Here is a 7554-nt window from a genome sequence, read left to right on the forward strand (position 1 = left end):
ACTGCCCTCCAGCCTGGGCCACAGAGCAAGACTCTGTCTCCAAAAATAAAAAAAGAGACAAAGAAACAGAGAAACAAGGAGAGACAGAGGCAGTGAGAGACAGAGACACAGAAAGATACACAGGGAGAGACAGAGACAGGTGAAACAGAGACAGAGATGAGACAGAGACACAGAGAGACAGAGACACAGAGAAACAGGGAAAGAGACAAAGGGAGACACAGGGAGACAGAGATAGAGAGACAGAGACAGAGACAGAAGTGAGACAGAGAGATGGGACAAAGAGACAGAGAGAGAGACAGGGAGAGAGATGAGAAATGAGACAGGCAAAGAGAAAGATGACACAAATATTTTGGGAGGCTGAGGGGGGAGGATTGCTGGAGGCCAGGAATTAGAGACCAGCCTGGGCAACATAATGAGACCCTTATCTCTACAAAAAGAAAAAGAAAAAAAAAAGATGGCATAGAAAGAGACAAGGAGAGAGACAGAGAGACAAGACACAAAGAGAGAGAGACAGAGAGAGAGGCACAGGGAGAAAGAGACAAAGACAGGAAAGACAAGCCAGGCGCGGTGGCTCACTCCTGTAATCCCAGCACTTTGGGAGGCTGAGGAGGGCGGATCACCTGAGGCCAGGAGTTCAAGATCAGCCTCACCAACATGGTGAAACCCTGTCTCTACTAAAAACACAAAAATTAGCATAGTAGGGTGGTGCACGCCTGTAATCTCAACTACTCGGGAGGCTGAGGTGGGAGAATCACTTGAACCTGGAAAGTGGAGGTTGCAGTGAGCCAAGATCATGCCATTGCACTCTAGCCTGGGCAATAGAGTGAGACTCTGTCTCAAAAAAAAAAGCAAGACAGAGAAATAGAGACAGACAGAGAGACAGGAAGAGATGAGAAATGAGAGATAGGGAGAGACAGGGAGGGAGGGAGGAAATAGGAAGCTGGGGGTGGGGCCAGGGCACAGTGGCTCATGCTTGTAATCCCAGCACTTTGGGAGGCTGAGATGGGAGGACTGCTTGAGGCCAGGAACCTGAGACCAGCCTGAGCAGCAGAGTGAGCGCTCTTTCTACAAAAAATACAAAAATTCGCTGGGCTTGGTGGCACACACCTGCGGTCTCAGTTACTTGGGAGGCTGAGGTGGGAGGATTGCTTGAGCCCAGGAGGCTGCAGTGAGCTATGATCACACCACTGCACTCCAGCCTGGGTGACAGACAGAGACAGTGTCTCAAAATAAAACAAAATGAACATCAGCCAGGCATGGTGGCGGGCACTTGTAATCCCAGCAACTCAGGAGGCTGAGGCAGGAGAATTGCTTGAACCCGGGAGGCGGAGGTTGCAGTGAGCTGAGATCGCACCAGCCTGGGAAAGGAGAGCAAAACTCCATCTCAAAATAATAATAAAATAAAATAAAGATCACTCCTGTTTAGTTGGTTAAGAAGAAAAAAAAAGAGGTTAGGGGTACAGGACCAGCCACTGGGAGAAGAGGGCCCTCCTACCCGGCCAGAGGAGCCCCTGCCTGGAGCTCCTGATCCTAGCATAAAAGGTTTAATATTATTAAAGGTGATGATATCTTGGAGGGTTGGGCACCTCGTTCACCTAGCTCCCTCTCACCTCTCATAGCCCCCCCCGGGGGTTAACTACCCCATTGCACCGATGGGGAAACTGAGGCTCAGAGAAGCCCTGGCTGCACAGCTAGTTGGAAGCAGAGCCAGGACTCGGCTGGATCCTTGAGAGGTTTGTCGACTGACTGTGTGACCCCTGGCCCCTCCAGTCTCCAACCCGGAGGAGAAACCCGCCCCTCTTCCCGTCCCCCACCCCCAGCCCGCCTGGCGGGGGTTTTTTTTTTCCCTCCTCCTGGGTATTTTCGTTTCGGCAGGAACCGCACGGGGGAGCAGGCAGTTCCCGCTGGCAGGGTCAGCCCGGGGCGGGGACCGGAGCCAGGAGCAGCTCCAGGCCAGGGAAGGTGAGGATGACTCGGGGAGGGAGCCTGGCCGTGGCCCCGACCACTGGGACCAGGCTCGCGTCCCCATCCCAAACTTGCGGTGCCTCAGTTTCCCCACCTGGAAAGCGGGGTCCTGCGTGATCGCGGCATGGCCCGTGGAGACGCGTCGCACATGGGGCCGGGCGAGGTTTCCTCGTCTCCACCAAGGTTCTGTCCGCTCAGTTATTAAACATTGATGGAGGCCTCCGATTCGGGGAGGGAGCCAGAGGCCAGTGCCCCAAACCGGGGCGGGAGGTGGGGAGCGGAGGAGGAGGGAGGGACAGGCCAGAGGTGGGGGCTGGGGGCGGGGAGGATGGAGAGAGGTGCCCGCAGGAGGGGTTTATCAAGATCAGGAGGATTCTTAGGTAGCACACCCAAAGCACAAGCCAGCAAAGGAAAATAGATCAACCCGACTCCATACAATGGAAGACTTTTCTTCTGCAAAGGCCACTATTAAGAGAGGCCAGGCACAGTGGCTCACACCTGTAATCCCAGCACTTTGGGAGGTTGAGGCAGGAGGATCGCTTGAGCCCAGGAGTTCAGGATCAGTCTAGACAACATAGTGAGATGAGACCTTGTCTATCCAAAAAAATATTTAAAAATTAGCCAGATGTGGTGTTGTGTGCTTGTATAGTCCCAGCTATTGGGGAGGCTGAGGTGGGAGGATCACTTGAACCCAGGAGTTCGAGGCTGCAGTGAGCTATGATTGCATCACTGCACTCCAGCCTGGGGCAACAGAGGGAAGCTATCTAAAAAAAAAAAAGAAAGAAAGAAAGAAATAATGACAACCCACAGAATGGGAGAAAATATATGCAAATTATGCATCTGATAAGGGTCAAAAAGATAAATAATCCAGCCAGACATGGTGGCTCACACCTGTAATCCCAGCCCTTTGGAAGGCTGAAGCAGGCAGATCACTCAAAGTCAGGAGTTCAAGACCAGCCTGGCCAACATGGTGAAACCCCGTTTCTACTAAAAATACAAAAATTAGCCGGGCATGGTGGCTAACGCCTGTAATCCCAGCTACTCGTAGGTTGAGGCAGGAGAATCACTTGAATCTGGGAAGCAGAGATTGTGGTGAGCCAAGATAGCACCACTGCACTCCAGCCTTGGCAACAGAACAAGACACCATCAGGTGAAGGAGGAGGAGGAGGAGGAGGAGGAGAAGAAGAAGAAGAAGAAGAAAAAGGAGGCCAGGTGCAGTAGCTCACACCTGTAATCTCAACACTTTGGGAGGCTCAGGTGGGAGGGTCACTTGAGCTCAGGAGTTCCAGAACAGCCTGGCCAACATGGTGAAATTCCCGTCTCTACTAAACATACAAAAATCAGCCGGGCATGGTGGCAAGAGCCTGTAATCCCAGCTACTTGGGAAGCTGAGGCACGAGGATGATTGCTTGAACCCGGGAGGCAGAGGTTGCAGTGATCCGAGATCACGCCACTGCACTGCAGCCTGGGTGACAGAGCGAGATCCTGTCTCAAAAAAAAAAAAAAAAAAGGAAAATAGCAAGTGTTGATGAGGATGTGGAGAAATTTGAACCCTCATGCCTTGCTGGAGGGAATGTGAAATGGTACAGCTGACGTGTAGAAAAGTTTGGCAGATCCTCCAGAAGTTAAACACAGAATTACCATATGACTCTGTGATTCCACTCCTACATATATACGGAGAAAAATGAAAACAGGTGTTTATGCCAAAACTTGTACACAAACGCTCAGAGCTGCGCTATCCACAACAGCCAGAAAATGGAAACCACCCAAGTGTCCGTTGATGACTGAGTGGATAAATAAATAGTGACACATCTACACAATGGAATGCTATTCAGCCATCAAAAAGAATGAAACCCTGACACACACTATAACGAGGATGGGTTTCAAAAACATCTGAGTTTCTTTCACAAAAGAACAGCCAGAAAGGCCACATATTGTATGATTTCATTGATATGAAACGCCCAGAACAGGCAAATCCATAGAGACAGGAAGCAGATTAGTGGTTGCCAGGGGCTGGGGGAGGGGAATGGGGAGTGGCTACTGATGGCACGAGGTTTTCTCTTTGGGGAGATGAAAATGTTCTAGAACTAGGTATGAGTGATGGCTGCACAACCTTGTGATTGTACAAAAACCACTGAATTGTACTTTTTTTTTTTTTGAGACAGGGTCTCACTCTGTCACTCAGGCTGGAGTGCAGTGGTGCAGTTATGGTTCACTGCAGCCTTAACCTCTTGGGCTCAAGTGATCCTCCCGCCTCAGCTTCTCAAAATGCTGGGATTGCAGGCATGAGCCACCATGCTCAGTGTCAACTGTACACTTTAAGAGGGTGAATTGTATGGTGTGTGAATGTATCTTAAAAAAGGAGGAATGGGCCGGGCGCGGTGGCTCACGCTTGTAATCCCAGCACTTTGGGAGGCCGAGGCAGGTGGATCACGAGGTCAGGAGATCCAGACCACGGTGAAACCCCGTCTCTACTAAAAATACAAAAAAATTAACCGGGCGTGGTGGCGGGCGCCTGTAGTCCCAGCTACTAGGAGAGGCTGAGACAGGAGAATGGCGTGAACCCGGGAGGCGGAGCTTGCAGTGAGCCGAGATCGCGCCACTGCACTCCAGCCTGGGTGACAGAGCCAGATTCCATCTCAAAAAAAAAAAAAAAAGGAGGAATGGCTGGGCGCAGTGACTCACGCTTGTAATCCCATCACTTTGGGAGGCCGAGATGGGCAGATCGCCTGAGGTCAGGAGTTTGAGACCAGCCTGGCCAACATGGTGAAACTCCGTCCCTAGCAAAAATACAGAAATTAGCCATGCATGCATGGTGGTGGGTGCCTGCAGTCCCAGCTACTCCGGAGGCTGAGGCAGAAGAATTGCTTGAACCCAGGAGGTGGGGTTGCAGTGAGCCGAGATCACTCCATTGCACTCCAGCCCCCTGGGCGACAGAGTGAGATTACATCTAAAAAAAAAAAAAAAAAAAAAAAGGAATAAGGCTGGGGCTCAGTGGCTTGTGCCTGTAATCTCAGCACTTTGGGAGGCTGAGACAGGAGGATCGCTTGAGCCCAGGAGTTCAAGATCGGTCTGGACAACATAGCAAGACTCTGTCTCTAATTTAAATTTTTTTTTAAAGAAAGAAATGAGTTAAAAAAGAGAGAGAGAGAAATGGGCAGAGGGCAGAGTTGGAAGAAGGGCCTTCCTGGGCAGAGGGCCTGGTATCTGGGGCACAGATAATAAAGTATCAGGGGCCAGGCCAGGGACTACCCTGAGTCCAGGGGTCATCTCCTTGCAGCTCATGGTCCCCAGAAACCTGACACCTCAGTCCCATCCTGGCTTAAGGGCAGAGGCAGAGACAACATCTGTTTCTGACCAAACCCAGAGGCTACTGGAGATATAGAGAAGGAAGGTACCTGGGGAGGTAAACTGAGGCAGCCTATCTCCCCGATAAGGACACGCTTCCCACCCAATAGGTGGGAGCCATGGAGAAGGGAAAAGATGGATCAGGAAAGACAGAGACAGAGTAGGGAAGTTGGGAAGAGGGGCAGGGGCTCTGGAGAGGCTGCCTGACCACATCCATTTTATGGACCAGAAAACTGAGGCCCACAAGATGAATCACTTACTCCCAGCTGAACTGCAGCCAGAATAAACTCTGAACCTCTCACCAGTCAGGCCCTGACTCTCCAGCTCCAGGACGCCACAACCCAAGCATAAAACCCTAGCCCACTGGGCGCGGTGGCTCACGCCTGTAATCCCAGCACTTTGGGAGGCCGAGGCAGGCGGATCACTAGGTCAGGAGATTGAGACCATCCTGGCCAACATGGTGAAACACCGTCTCTACTAAAAACAGAAAAAGATTAGCTGGGCATGGTGGCGGGCGCCTGTAGTCCCAGCTACTCGGGAGGCTGAGGCAGGAGAATGGCGTGAACCCGGGAGGCGGAGCTTGCAGTGAGCCTAGATTGCACGACTGCACTCCAGCCTGGGCAACAGAGCGAGACTCCATCTCAAAAAAAAAAAAAAAAAAAAACCTGGCCCACAGGTACAGTGGCTCATGCCTGTAATCCCAGCACGTTGAGAGGCCAAGACAGGAGGATCACTTGAGCCTAGGAGTTTGAGACAAGCCTGGGCAATATGGTGAGAACCTGTCTCTACAAATAATCAAATAAACTAAGCTAAGTGTAGTGGCACATGCCTGTGGTTCTAGCTACACAGGAGGCTAAGAAGGAGAAACAGTTGAGCCTGAGAGGTCGAGGCTGCAGTGCGCTGTGGTCACGCCACTGCACTCCAGCCTGGGCGACAGAATGAGATCCCATCTCAAAAGAAAAAAAACAACTCTGGCCCATATGCCCCCAGCCTCACGTAGGCTACAACCTCTTCCCCCATCCCCCGTCCATTCCCCACCAGCAACCTCAGGGCCTTTGCACTCCCTCTTCTGGCCCCTCTTTACCACCTTGGTCCTAGCATTGCCTCCTCCAGGAAGCCCTCCCTCACTCGCTACTCCTCACATCCCCACTCGTCACTCTTATGGTTTCTCATAACTCTCTGAGTGATAATTAGATTAGTGTCTGCCTTCCCCAACCAGCTAAGAGCCCCTCATGACCAGGAAGATCCTGACTTGTGCAAGATGGGGCCTGGTATACAGTAGGCACTCAATGCTGGCTTTTTTTTTTTTTTTTTTGAGACAGGGTCTCACCTTGTCACCCAGGCTGGAGTGCAGTGGCGCAATCTCAGCTCACTGCAACCTTGACCTCCCCAGGCTCAGGTGATTCTCCCACCTCAGCCCTCAGCCTCCCAAGTAGCTGAGACTACAGGCGTGTGCCACCAAACCTGGCTAATTTTTGTATTTTTAGTAGAGACGGGGTTTCACCATGTTGGCCAGGCTGGCCTCGAACTCCTGAGCTCCAGCAATCGGCCCACCTTGCCCTCCCAAAATGCTGGGATTACAGGTGTGAGCCACTGCGCCGGACCCTGATTTCTTAAGTGAATGAATGAAACTGAGCTGTGAAATGGGGGCTAACACCGTTCTGACCCCTGGAGCTGCTGGGAGAAGCTGAGGCATGGCTGCTCTGAGGAGCCCTGGAGTAATAGTTACATAGCAGTTGCTCAATAAATACCAGGCCAGGGCTCTGCTAAGCAAATTTGCTGGGCCCATTGAGAAAAGGACTCCAAACCCCTTCCTATTTTATAGACAGGTAAGCAGAGGCCCAGAAAGAACCTCCTGCTGGTCATTTTCTAGGGACAGAAGAAGGACTCAAAGTGGCTTCATCAAACAGGGAACTGAGGCCGGGTGCAGTGGCTCATGCCTGTAATCCCAGCACTTTGGGAGGCCAAGGCAGGTGGATCATTTGAGCTCAGCAGTTCGAGACCAGCCTGGGCAACATGGCAAAACCCCGTCTCTACAAAAAATACAAAAAAATTAGCTGAGCATGGTGGCTTGAGCCTGAGGCTGAAGCTGGAGGATCACTCGATCCTAGGAGGTGGAGGTTGCAGTGAGCCAAGATGGCGCTACTGCACTCCAGCCTAGGCAACAGAGTGAGACTCCGTCTCAAAAAAGAAATAATAAATAAATAATACAAATAAAATATTTATTATTTATTTATTTTT

This window comes from Hylobates moloch, unplaced genomic scaffold (assembly GCF_009828535.3).
Source record: "Hylobates moloch isolate HMO894 unplaced genomic scaffold, HMol_V3 SCAFFOLD_12, whole genome shotgun sequence".
Taxonomy (NCBI): Eukaryota; Metazoa; Chordata; class Mammalia; order Primates; family Hylobatidae; genus Hylobates; species Hylobates moloch.